Source organism: Pinus tabuliformis, chromosome 4_2, assembly GCF_031772625.1.
Source record: "Pinus tabuliformis cultivar Carrire ecotype Pingquan chromosome 4_2, CPIR1, whole genome shotgun sequence".
NCBI classification, from domain to species: domain Eukaryota; kingdom Viridiplantae; phylum Streptophyta; class Pinopsida; order Pinales; family Pinaceae; genus Pinus; species Pinus tabuliformis.
This window is the reverse complement of record NC_142304.1, coordinates 159,095,779-159,110,625: the sequence shown is the minus strand read 5'-3', so window position 1 is coordinate 159,110,625 and position 14,847 is coordinate 159,095,779.

Here is a 14,847-nt window from a genome sequence, read left to right as displayed (position 1 = left end):
CTTCCCCTATCCTTAATATACCCTATTAAACACTTCCCATCACTGAGATTCCCCAAATTCCTCATTTTTGCACAAACCCTAGTTTCTTGCTACAACTTGACAATTTTCAAGGCTAGACCTGTGTTTTGTCCTTTTGCACCCCTTCCCCTCACTCAATTTCTGAGATTATAATTTCCCCTGCTTCCTAACATACCTCCCCACCTAGCAAAATTTCCTCAAGAATTTAGGAGCCCCTTATCCCCTTCATTTCACTTCATTTTGACAAATCCCTTGTTCCACACATCAGGGTAGGTTTTACTCAAATGATGTTTCTGAGCAATAAAAGATGAATTTGGAAAACCTGAGAGAGGTTTTTGTCCAAAACATTCCAAGGAAGAAAAACCTCCTTCACTTTTTACACATGTGTCATGGTTTCAGAGCAATGTCAAAAATACAATTTCCTTAGGAGAATTGACGCACCTCTGAAGTGACCTTGGGAAAATCAATTTTTCTCCTAGTTTGGTTGGCCAAATGACTTGCTGGATGAGTCAAATGATAACTAGACATAAATAGATGTCCAATGAGCTATCATGAGCTCAATTTGGAGTTGAGGATGGCATTTAAAAGTTGACTGCAACAGCACTCTGCCTTGAGGCAGCCTCATTTGGCACATTTTGACCAGTCTTGGGAGATTTGATTTTTGATAAGGAAAATGAACTCCAAATTGAAAAATTCCAGTTAGGTTGGAAATTTGACTCAAGTTCCTTTCCAACAAGCTATCCTGAACCCAATTTGGACACCAGGAAGGCCTCCAAAAGTCGCCTGGAAAAAGGCGCGGCGCACTGGGAGAAAATTTCTAGTGTAAATTTACACTGGCGCGGCGCACTGGGCTAAAAAGCCTGATTTCTCTCAAAAAACTCCCTCAAATTGCCAAAATCACTCAAATCTTCTAGTGTGCAAGTAATTTAAGCCCTCTTCCTTGCTAGTGAAGGAGTTTTTCATGCAATTTATGGTGGTTGATGGATGGTGAATGCCAAAACAAAATCTCAAACCCTACCATGTTAAAATCTTCATGTGAAAAGTGTTGTTTAGGGTTTCAAAAATTGTTTGCCACCAAGCTTACTCTTTTCCATCACTTTATTTTCTCCTTGATTCCATTTTTTCCCTTGATGTCATTGTTCCCTATCCCCTAAAATTACTAAACCTCTATCCCAAATTCCCTTTCCCAAATTTCTAAATGTAAAACTCCAAACCCTAACCCTATACAATTCCTAACCCTATTCATCAAATCCCTCAAAACCCTCCTACATTTCCCTAATCCCTATAGTCCCAATAGCTCCTAATCCCTTACTATTTCCCTCTTCCTAACAGTCCCTTGTTGCATTTTTCCCTTTGGTGGCAGAATTCAATCACATCACAAAGAGCAGTCCAACACAGTTTTATCACCAGCATCCATTTCTCCAAGGCAGTTGTATAACAACAGTTATGTCATCTGGTCATTCATATGACTATGAAGAGGAGACCCAAAGTGACTCACTCACGGAGGGACATGCACCCAGGAGGCTTTAAAGAGGTGGCAGACATATCATTACTTGTCCCGGAACTTGGTGTGCAAAACGAGAATCAAGGTGAAGAGAGCATTAAGGAGGCAAAAAGTGGATGAAGGACTTCAGATATTGGCCGAAGCCTCTTTGGCTCATCATAGCTCTTGATAAAGAAGGTCCAGCCCAAATTTCAAGAAATTTGGAGCAAATTTTGCATTTTGAGAAATTTTTTCACTAAAAAACAGGGTTTTGCCTCCCTATGCGCCGCGCCACGTGGCGCGCGCTTTTGCTAGAGGGCACCAAATTTAAAAAAAATTATATTTTTGGATTTGGCATAAAAAATCATGACTTCTGATGCATGGCCAAGAATTTTGGGCAAGTTTTGAGTCCTCAGGAGGTCAAAAACACTCAAACAATGACCTCTCTGCCCCTATTTTGACACACAGGAAGCAGTCTTGGGAGATTGAAGTTTTGGAGGGGAAAATGGGAACCAAATTCAGAAATTCCACTTGGGTTGGAAAGTAGACAGGCAATTATTTCCAACAAGAACACTTTTGCTCAATTTGGACTTCAGAAAGTCCCTCAAACTCAGCCTCAAAGTGGCGCAACACATACAGATTTTGGCGCGACGCACAGAGGATTTTTGCTCAATTTTTCACCTTCCAGCTCAGAAATTCGGCCAGTTTGACTAGCTTTGCTTTGTGATGTAATTTTTGATCTATATTGATGTAATTGGATAAACATGATGTAATTTTGGCACTTATTTACTTGTTCTAGATGATTCATTCATCAAAAAGTGAAAATTTAATGAATGAATCAGTTCCCTACCTTATATAGGCAAGTTGTTTTGATTGCCTAGATTTTAGTGCTTTGTTTAGAATTGGTTGAAACAGCTCCTAGAATGATGAGCTCGACCCCTAGAGGCAAGGGAATGGGTTGGGCTAGTCTATATCATGTAATTCCTAAGTCATCTTCAGGGTTGGACACTTGGGATTGCTTTAGCATATCATTGTACATTCTATCTCTGCATTTTGGCTAAGGAAAGACCAGGGTTTTGCAGCACTGTTTGGGATGCATGTGGCTTTATTTTTTGATGGTGTTCTTCTTTGAGTAATTGTAAGTTCATTAGTGTTATGTGTATCATTTTCCTGCTTCTTTTTCTGAATTTGAACAAATGAGTGATTAAGGTAGAATCCATAACTGCTATGCTCTGCCTTTGAATTTGTTTAAATTTTCATGTTTTCATCTTTTTAAGGAGAATTCTTGAGACTCTCTTGCTCTCCTTAACTCCTCACTGGTCTGATCTATCCATTCACTCACTTTAAAGCATCAAAGTGATTGCCTTCCTTGCCCCAATCAGAACTCTGCAGAAACTGTGCCTCATTCCCGAGCTCAATTTTCCTTTCCCATTTTTTCAACAAAAACTACCAAAAACCAAATCAAATCCTTGCACTTAATACCTAGCCTAAGATCACTTGAAAATTTAGTCATCTCGAGCCTCATCAATTACCTTTTTCCGAGATTGACCCAGAGAGAGCCCTCTCCTGTCCTCGTAGGGCTAGCTACGAGGCTGAGCGTGGTTTGATGTGGACCTAGAACCTTGTCTTTTCAGCCTGAGATAAATCTAGGCTCTAACAGATAGCATGTAGAAAATATGTGATAGGTTAACCCATTAATGCAATATAAATCAAAGAAGAATACTATAACATACGTCTACTATCAATTTGCGAAAGCTTAAAGATCAAGTTGAACAATATAACCAGAAGAAGAAGAATCATTGACACAATACACATGAAAATACTTTGGGGAAATCCTTAGCTAAAAACCCCACATTATTGTATTATCATACATGGTGGAAATACATAGGAATTATACAAAGCCTTAGCTCTCACAGCTGGCCATCTCTCAGTACAATCCTCACAGATGCTCATAGGAAATCATGGCTTCTCTCCAGCCTTCCTCTCTGCCCTCCAAGCTCATATTTCCTTGAGTTGTTCCTTGTGGATGATTTTCCTGTTACCAAGTGGAAAACCCTGCCTCCAAAACTGCGCAATCCTCAAGGATAAATCCTTGACTGCATGCATGAGTCTTTTCCATGAGAAAACACATGCCACTGATAGTACACTATCCTTGAACATTAATCTCAACTGGATCTTTCTCAGAATAGACATTCATGAGTTTCTGATGAGGGAATCTTCGGTTAACTGGAGTAGCACTAGTTGAATGCATTAATGCATCAACTGACTGTTAACTCACTATTAGTTCCTCAAACAGTTTGGAACTAATTTAACTAGACTTAACTCAGTAAACTAAGTTAACTAATTACAACTCAAATATAATTCAATCTTATCTCCTTAATTTAAGGGATAACTCTTGCATGACTTCAGAAAGACTTCTAACTTGAATTTATCCAACTAATTAAATTAAAACAAATTAATTGATTATTTCCAAGTAGTTGTTAAGACTAAATTCGATTTTAATTCACAAGTTAATTCAAGGACAAATTAAATTGGAATATTCTTGTTGCCAAATTTCAACAAAATAATGAAGATTAGTGTCATGTTCAGCTTCTAAATATTGTTCTCCTCCATAGGTCTCTAAGTTTCCTTGGGCTTTGCCATCCCAGGAGCCTCAGATCCCTTTTGTATCATTTTCTTTCCTTCTTTTCACTTCTTATTCACATGCATCTCTTGTTTTAATTTCTTTTCATTTTTGCATTTAGTATTAATGATTTCACATTGTAGGATTGGGTTAAATGGCTGACGTAAGTTCTTTTGCAGGATCACAAATATCATTTCATATTTGGAAAATATTTGGAATTTCATAGTAATCATTGGGCTACTTGGATTAACTTTCTTATTCCCAAATCTAGATTTTTGGAACTCCTTTGTGGCAAAGAACAATAAATTTCTTATATTTTTTAGAGCATGATAACGAGCTTCAATCGAGTTGGTTCCACTTGCATTAGATCACAAAAACATTTTAGTTCATAACAAAAATTACCCCATTTCATTTTCACTTGATTAGGCTAGCATTTTATAGATTTACCAGCTCACTAGTTCTCGAATTTCTAGATTTTTGACTAGTAATTTTCTGCTATTTTTTAGCATGGGTTAGTAGAGGTCTTTTTTAGTGATTCCACTTGGAACAGGGACCTAAGAAATCCTAGTCAAAAAAAAAAAATTGTCCCATCCAATTTGGATTTGATTTTCTTGGTCATTCAATGAATTATAATTTCGTATAGTAAATCTGTAACATCCTGTAGTAAAACAGGGGATCTTGTAGGAGAACTAGGGGATCCTGTAGGCGAACTAATACATCTTGTAGCGGCCTGTTTTGAGCCTGAATTGAGAAAAAACATAGTTGAAGTTGGGATTAGGTCTCTACTTGACCTCCATGCCATCAATACCATTTTAACTGTTGGCATTATGATTCTAGTTTGGCTCTATGGTACAGGTGTTGTACTTGATGGCAACTCACTCAAGTGGAAAAACTCTTTTTAGGCTCTTAAAATGATGGAAAATAATAGGTTCGCAGGTGCATCGTTCAAAAGGTGCAGACCCGCAAGTTCGCCGTCCAGGGAGTGCGGACATACCCGCAGGTTCACCGTTCATAAGGTGCGGTCCCCCAGTTCACTCTCTCCAATGCAGGCTCACATAGGGTATCCTATGTTTGGCCCTTGGTTTTTAGCCCGTCTTTTACGATCCTACGGTTTTGGCTCGTGGTATAGGATCTAATTTATTGAACCCCGGTTTGGATCCCTTGTATTGGTTTTTGATGGTTTTGTCCCATGGTGTGGATAAGGGATTGACTATAAAAAGGGGAAGGAGATCACTTGGCCAAACACTTGTGAAATTTGAATATCTTAAGATCTGAATGTTTGGGTGATTGGTTTTAAAAGCTAGATCTAAATCAAGGAGAAATTTAAGGCGAATCTATTGATAAGTCGTGATCTCTCAGGCGCATGATCAGATCTGTGGATCTGACTGACTATGGCACATTGGAGGACTGTTCAGAGGTTCGCAAGTGATCCACAGTGTAATTGCAGGGGTATGCAGTGCAGGAGAAGATGCAGTGCAGGGGTACGCAGCGCAACAGAAGGCGCAGTGCGAGGTACGCAGCACAGAAGAAAACAAGGTGCAGAGATACGCAGAGGCACAGAAGGAACATTGCAGAGGTACGCGGTCAGACAGAGAGTACAGTGCGTATCTGAGTTGAGGTACGCAGTTCAGCAGAAGGATAAAGTGCGGTGGTACGTAGAGCAGCAAAAGGATACGGCGCGGATCTGTGTAGTTCATGCATAGAAAGGTTGCAGATATCAGCAAGTTTATATCGGTGAAGTTGTGGACTTGTCTTAAAAAATTTGTTGACTGTCTTTTATCTATTGCTGCAGAGTCCTGGGTTTAGATTTCTGGTATTACTTTTTTGTTTACAGCATTCTAAGAAGTTGGGTGATTCATTGGTTGATTGTATAAGGAGATTGGGTGATTTGCATGTACTTGATGATTATTTGATCTTCTTGGATCCAATTTGAAAATTAATGAAACGTGGTCCTTAAAGAAGTAGAAGAGTAAAGGGGGTTGTAGCTCCCTTCCAGGAGAGACTCGAAAACGAGAGAGAGTTGTAGCTCTCTGCAGGTTATAGCCTGCGTACTGGTAAAGGACTGCACCAGTACAAAATCCTTGTAAAAGAAGTTTCTAATTGAAAGAAGATAGAGACATATTGCACCAGGTGGTTTTCACCCACATTGGGTTTCCACCTTATATCTGGTGTTCTTTGGTGTGCTTATCTATTTTTCTTTCTCTTTTTCATTATTATATGGCACTGACATACAAATTAATGATCAATATTTAAAGAATAAATTAAAGTATAAATTTGGAAGCCATATTGAAAATAATTTGATAATACTGATTCACCCCCGGTCTCAGTATTATTTTCAACAATTGGTATCAGAGCAAAGTTCTTCAGAAGAATCTTGATCGCTTGAAGAAAGATCTTGCATCATGAGCAACTACGAGAGGGAAGCATCAATCAGGCCACCGATTTTTGATGGGACAAACTTCGTTTATTGGAAGATAAGAGTTACTGCCTATCTTCAATCTCTTGGTACAAAAGTCTGGGATATCATAGATATAGGGTATACTTTTCCATCAGCAACTCCTATAGATCCGACTGAGAAGAAGAAAAATGAAACAAATGCAAAGGCAGTCAATACTCTATTAGGATGTCTATCTCAATCAGAATTTGTCAAGGTAATGCAGTTTAAATCTGCAAAAGAGATATGGGACAAGATTGTTCTGAGCTATGAAGGGGATGATCAGGTAAAACGAGAAAAACTTCAAACCCTCAGGATTCAGTATGAAAATCTCAGGATGTATAATGATGAAAGTGTGGCTAACTATTTTCTTCGTGTAGATGAGATTGTTAATTGTATGAAAAATTTGGGTGAAGAAATAAAAGAGGCTGTTGTGGTTGAAAAAGTTCTAAGATCTTTGTCCCCTAGGTTTGAATCTAAAGTTTCTGCTATAGAAGAAAAGGAGAATCTACAAAGCCTTAAAATGTCACAGCTGCATGGAATTCTAACTGCTTATGAAATGAGGGAAGGAGGTCCATCGGACAGGAGAGAAGCTGCCTTCAAGGCTTCAGGCAAAGGCAAGTACTACGAGTCAGGACACGTGTCAGAAGAAGAAGAAGAATCAAATTTTGTCAGAAATCTTCAACAGGGTACTAGACGGTTCCAAGGTAAGTTACCTTTCAAATGATTTGCTTGTGGAAGAGTCGGTCACTATGCTGCCAAATGTCCTCACAAGGATAAGATTGACAAAGGGAAGGAACCTGTTAGATGGAACAAGAAACAGAATGCAACTAAGAAAAGTTACTACACTCATGAAGACAGTGATGGCCTATCAAATAGTGACGAAGATGAACGAGGTAATGATTATAAACTTTTAGTGGCTTTTGAAGATGATGATTACATGGATGCTATAGATGTGGATGACTTTTATGAAGAGATTTCTAGACTCAAGACATGTTTAGAAGAAAAGAATGTGATCATTGATACTCTGCAATTTCAACTTGATGAAAAAGAAAAATCTCTTGAGAAGTTAGAATGTGAAATTGTTGGCCTTAGAAAAGAAATTGAGAAAACAAAGGTTCTTAATCTTAAGTTTGCTAAAGGATCTGAAACTCTGGATGAGATTATCAATGTACAACGTTCTCCACTAATTAAGACAAGTTTAGGTTATAATGGAGAAACATCTCAAGCATCCACCTCAAAGAGTTATCTTGATGCAGCAAGGAGGAATGAGCAAAAGCCCAATGGAGATCATCAGGTAAAGCAGGGACGAATTACAAACAGAGACTACCAGGTAAACTAGGGGCAATCCATCTTAAGGGTGAACAAAAGCTACAACCAGCCACAGGTAAAAACTTCTCAATTTGCTTCAAGAATGGATGGCAATAGAAATTACAATCATTTGGCTGGTAGATTTGATAATCGCAGAAGTTTCTTCAATGGTCAATGTTTCTCTTGCCATAACTTTGGTCACAAAGCGGCTTAATGTTTTGCCTATAAGACAATCATGACTAGAGAAGCTCAAAAACAAAGAAGTATGACCGGGATTATGAAAAGGACCTATAACAACTTTTAGACCCTTGAAAATGAAATTGAATGTTCTATTTGTAATAACTTCAGTCATGAAGATTCTGAATGCAGGAGCAGGTTTCGGCAGACAAAGGAACAAGCCTCATGTACCGGAACATGGAGAATAAAGGAACTGCAACTAGAAATATGTGGGATAGCCTTTTATGCAGAAGGACAGGAAAATCTATGGTACATCGACAGTGGATGTTCGAAGCATATGACAGGTGATAAAGAAAAACTTGAATCATATACTGCTTTAGAAAAGGGTAAGAAAGTTTCTTTTGGAAATGATACCCCTGCAGCCATAAAAGGAAAAGGAATTGCTCATTTGAAAGAAAAGGTCAAAGCTGGAAATGTTTTGTATGTTGATGGCTTGAAGCATAATCTACTGAGTGTCAGTCAGATGTGCGATCAAGGAACCGAGGTTATATTTTGATCAAATGGATGTAGCATTCGTGATCTTGATACAGGAAAAATAGTGATCAAAGGCAGAAGAACTCCAAAAAATTTATACATATTTGAGGAAGGACAACAACAATGCTATTTGAGTAAGGATGATGAACATTGGTTATGGCACCGGAGGTTGGGGCATCTAAGCTTTTCGCAAATAAGGAAAGCATGCAAATACCAGGTTGTTCGTGGTCTTCCAGATATCAAAATTCCAGACAACATCATATGTAAATCATGTCAGTTTGGTAAGAAAACTAGAACTAACTTCCCTGAGAAGGAAGGATCAACAAGCAGTCCTCTTGAACTAGTCCATACAGAGGTATGTGGTCCATTTAGGACAAGGTCACCTCGAGGAGAAGAATACTTTATATTATTCATTGACAACTTCTCCAGGATGGTTTGGTTGGGACTTATGAAACACAAGGATTAAGCATTCGAAAAATTCAAATCTTTCAAAGCATTGGCTGAAAACGAATCAGATCACAAAATTAAGTGCCTTAGGTCCGACAGAGGTGGGGAGTTTACCTCAAATGAATTTTTCGATTTCTGTGAAGAACATGGAATAAGAAGGGAATTCTCTACAGCTAGGACTCCTAAGCAAAATGGAGTGGTAGAAAGGATGAACAGAACGGTCCAACAAATGGATCGTGCTATGCTTGATGAGTTTGGGACTCCCGCAACCTTCTGGGGTGAAGCGGCATTTGCTGCGGTTGTTATCCTCAACAAAACAAATGTCCGAGTGAACAACACTCAAACTCCTCATGAGCTCTGGTATGGTGAGACTCCTTCGGTAAAGCATTTCAAAATTTTTGGGAGCAAATGCTATATCAAGAACACTGATGAACAGCTTGGAAAACTTGAACCTAGAGCAGATGAAGGCATTCTCATTGGTTATTCTCCCCACAGCAAAGCATATAAGTGTTACAATAAAATACTTGGAAGAATTGTTGACAGCATTGATGTAGTGGTTGATGAAAAAGGATACATCCCTAGGTAAGTAAGAGGATGAAGACTACTCTCCAAATCAAACAAATGATGAAGAAGAACCTTAAGAGGCACCTGAGGAGCAAATAAGGATAGAAGAGAAGACTCCATCCAGGTACGTTCAAAAGAATCATCCAGAATCTCACATTTTGGGGCAGAAAGAAGCAGGTGTACAAACAAGAAGAACAATTGCAGAAGCATCAAGCTATTTGGCATTGCTCTCCTCCACTGAACCACAAAATGTAAGAGAAGCATGCAAAGATGAATGCTGGGTCAAGGCGACGGATGAAGAACTTGAGCAGATAAAAAAGAACAACACTTGGGAATTGGTTCCTAGACCAAAAGATAAGAATTTCATAGGGACAAAATGGATCTTCAAAAATAAGTTGAATGAAAATGGAGAAGTAATTAGAAACAAGGCCAGACTTGTGTGTAAAGGGTATGCTCAACAAGAAGGAATAGACTTCGAAGAAACTTTTGCTCCTGTTGCTAGACTTGAGGCCATTCGAATGTTCCTTGCTCTCTCAAGCTTTCAGAAGTTCAAAGTTTTTCAAATGGACGTGAAATCAACCTTTCTGAATGGGGACTTAGAAGAAGAAGTGTACATTGAGCAACCAGATGGGTTCATCATTGGGAATGATCCAAATCTCGTATGCAGACTAAAGAAGGCTCTCTATGGTTTTAAACAGGCTCCAAGGGCTTGGTACTACCGTTTGGACAAATATCTTCATCAACAAGGTTTTTCATAGGGATCAGCAGATAGTAATCTTTACATAAAAATTGAAAATGACAAATTACTAATACTTGTTGTGTATGTAGATGATATTATCTTTGGCAGCAATGAAGAAGCTATGATCCAAAGCTTTGCCTTGGTGATGTAGAAAGAATTCGAAATGTCTTTGCTTGGAGAACTAACATATTTTCTTGGATTGCAAATCCAACAAAATGAAGGCGGGATTTTCTTGTCTCAAACCAAATATCTCAAGAAGATTTTGAAGAAATATGGCATGGAAGATGCAAAACCAGTATGTACCCCCATGGTGACAGGATGTAGCCTCAATGCAAATGATGAATCAGCAGCAGTGCACCAACCAACCTACAGATCTATGATTGGAAGTCTACTTTATTTAACAGGTACCTGACCAGACATCATGCATGCAATAGGAATAGTTGGAAGATTTCAGGCAAATCCAAAAGAAACTCATCTTCAGGCAGTGAAGAGAATTTTTAAGTACCTTCGAGGAACTCAAAACTATGGCTTATGGTATCCTAGAGATACAGATCTCACACTTCATGCTTATACAAATGCAGATTGGGCCGAAAGCGTGGATGACAGGAAGAGCACAAGTGGTGGTGCATTCTTTATGGGTTCCAGATTAGTATCTTGGCTCAGCAAGAAATAGAGTTCGATTGCTTTATCTATAGCTGAAGCGAAATATGTGGCTGCTACATCTTGTTGCACTCAACTCCTTTGGATGATGCAGACCTTGCAGGATTTTCAAATCACTTGTACTCCACCTATCTCCATCTTATGTGATAATACAAGTGCAATCAGAATTTCAAAGAACCCAGTCATGCATTCAAAGACCAAGCACATACCGATCAAGTATCACTTTCTCCGGGAACAAGTGCTTGAACAAAAGGTCAAGTTGGAGTATGTTCCTTGTAAGGAACAAGTTGCGGATATACTCACCAAACCATTGCCCAGGGAGACCTTTGAATACCTCAGGCAAAAGCTAGGGGTTGTTGATATATCATCTTGTTGTTGAATCTCATCTACTTCAGAGATTGTTGGTTGTACATGAGATTCATATGGGGTATACACGTACATTTGCTGGCTTATGGATTGGTCGAAGATCGAATGGTTCAGGGGGAGCACATATAATGCATTGTTGGAATTATGGTAGCACAGAAGGAGAACATGGATGCTGATCTAAATATTGCTGCAATATGTCTCTATCTCTTTCTCTTATGGTGTATGAAGGATTATGGTTTGTAGATATAGTTTACCGTCAGGGGGAGCATGATCAAAGATTTAAGCATGGTCTCAGGGGGAGCATAACCCTTTGCCCTTGATGTCAAAGGGGGAGAGTGATTGGTTGCTGTTGCCATCAAGTCCAAAGGGGGAGATTGTTGGCATTATGATTTTGGTTTGGCTCTATGGTACAGGTGTTGTACTTGATGGCAACTCAATCAAGTGGAAAAACTCTTTTCAAGCTCTTAAAATGATGGAAAATAAGAGGTTCGCAGGTGCATCGTTCAAAAGGTGTGGACCCGCAGGTTCGCCGTCCAGGGAGTGCGGACATACCCGCAGGTTCACCGTTCATAAGGTGCGGTCCCCCAGTTCACTCTCTCCAATGCAGGATCACATGGGGTATCCTATGTTTGGCCCTTGGTTTTTAGCCCGTCTTTTACAATCCTATGGTTTTGGCTCGTGGTATAGGATCTAATTTATTGAACCCCGGTTTGGATCCCTTGTATTGGTTTTTGATGGTTTTGTCCCATGGTGTGGATAAGGGATTGACTATAAAAAGGGGAAAGAGATCACTTGGCCAAAGACTTGTGAAATTTGAATATCTTAAGATCTGAATGTTTGGGTGATTGGTTTTAAAAGCTAGATCTAAATCAAGGAGAAATTTAAGGCGAATCTATTGATAAGTCGTGATCTCTCGGGTGCATGATCAGATCTGTGGATCTGACTGACTGTGGCACATTGGAGGACTGTTAATTTAAGCCCTAATCAGAGGTTCGCAGGCGATCCACGGTGCAATTGGGGGGGTACGCAGTGCAGGAGAAGACGCAGTGCGGGGGTACGCAGCGCAACAGAAGGCGCAGTGCAGAAGAAAACAAGGTGCGGAGATACGCAGAGGCACAGAAGGAAAAATGAGGAGGTACGCGGTCAGAGAGAGAGTACAGTGCATATCTTAGTTGATGTACGCAGTTCAGCAGAAGGAGAAAGTGCGGTGGTACGCAGAGCAGCAGAAGGATATAGTGCGGATCTGTGCAGTTCATGCACAGAAAGGTTGCGGATATTTGCAAGTTTATATCGGTAAAGTTGCGGCCTGTATTAAAACATTTGTTGACTGTCTTTTATCTATTGCTGCAGAGTTCTGGGTTTAGATTTCTGGTATTACTTTTCTGTTTACAACATTCTGAGAAGTTGGGTGATTCATTGGTTGATTGTATAAGGAGATTGGGTGATTTGCATGTACTTGATGATTATTTGATCTTCTTGGATCCAGTCTGAAAATTAATGAAACATGGTCCTTAAAGAAGTAGAAGAGCAAAGGGGGTTGTAGCTCCCTTCCAGGAGAGACTGGAAAATGAGAGAGAGTTGTAGCTCTCCGCAGGTTGTAGCCTGCGTACTGGTAAAGGACTGCACCAGTACAAAATCCTTGTAAAATAAGTTTCTAATTGAAAGAAGATAGAGACGTATTGCAGCAGGTGGTTTTCACCCACATTGGGTTTCCACCTTATATCTGGTGTTCTTTGGTGTGCTTATCTATTTTTCTTGCTCTTGTTCATTATTTTATGGCACTGACATACAAATTAATGATCAATATCTGAAGAATAAATTAAAGTATAAATCTGGAAGGCATATTGAAAATAATTTGATAATACTGATTCACCCCCCCCTCTCAGTATTATTTTCAACATTAACCTTCCTCCTCCATACCTGTCTCCCTTGCCAAAGAACAAGTGAGGATTAGCATTTTCATTTATAAAACAAAAAAATTAAAAAAAATGAGTTCTTTTATATTTACACATGCAAACAGCAATTAGTATTCTCTATATCATATTTCATGAATAGATTAGTTAAAACATCACATGTGACAAATAGGGTTAAAATAGGGTTCTTTTGCAAGCAAAGTGTGTTAATAAGTATATAGAGGATTTCACGTTACTTTACAAGATTTTTTAAAATCCAGTCTTTCATTCCTGCTAATAGGCAGCATTTCTTTTCGCTCATGACAGCAAAGGAAGGACACATTATAAGCGGCACATATAGTGCTGATACCTATTAAGCTTTTATAAACCCTAGGTTGATAATTGAAGTCGGTAGCCTTGGGAGTTGTATCATTCTTGTTGCAATATCGAGGCTCATCATTTGGCACAATTATTTATGAAAATAATGGAAATTAGGAGAAAAAGGAGGTGAAAGGTCATAGGTTGCATGTGAGGAGGAAAATAATGGAAAATGAAAAAATAGAGGCCTCATTGATAAAATGGGTTCTGAGGACCAGTTGGTAACCTTTTGTCAGTTTAGCTTTGGAGCTCTTCATTATTCTCTCTCTCTTTCTCATACTCTTGGACACTTAGAGTTTCTTGGCGCACTTTGGCATTGGAGCAAGGAAGGCAAAGAAGGTAAGAGGAAGCAAGGATCAAGTAGGGAAAGGCAGGATCAAGAAACTACATCAGGCTTCATTGCAGGTATCGAATTGCATGTGTATTTTACTTGCTAGATTTGGCATGCATGGTATTGCATGTGGTTCTTTTGTTGTTTTGGCATGGGATTTTCCAGGTGCAACAATGTTTTCATCCTAACCTTTCCATTTCTGGATAACCATGGTGTGATGAGGTCCTCATGTTTTGGTTGAGCTAGATTGCTGGATGGATTTGAAGTTGAGTGGGGTGGATCTAAGAATGATAGAGCACATGGCCTAGTGGTCCCTGAACTAGATTGTGGATCACGATAAAGTCACTAGCCTAATGATGCTTGAGCCAAATTGTGGTTTTTGGTAAAGCCAGGATTGTGTTGCCTCGGTGGGCCTAGGAATCCTTGCTGGTGAATGCCAAAATATATGGTAAATCCAAGAAGAGGTTTTCTCTCTATTAGGCCTACTAATCCTAGGTTTGGGATATGTGGTAAATCCTGGAGAGTGGGTCTCAGTTTAGGGTTTCGTGATCCGAGTTTGGATTGTGGTGAAGCCTTAGAGACAAGGAGACAGGAAAATTCCTCACAGTGTAGGTGGAGAAATCCGGTGGCATCCATGGTTGGCTAGCCAAGTGATCGACTGGATATCATTGTAAATATTGTTGTGATGTGTTCACTGTGTTGGCCTAGTGATCCGGGATGGATTATGGTAAAGCCTGGTTTCTGTTGATGAGGGTGAGGTAGTTTAGCCTCGGTATGCCCTAGTTGAGTTCTTTTGGTTCGAGTCTTGAATTCATGCTTGGAATGTGGCACAGGGGTGATTGGCTGAAGAGATACTTGGCTAAGCTAATCTATGGTCGAGTGGAATGTGG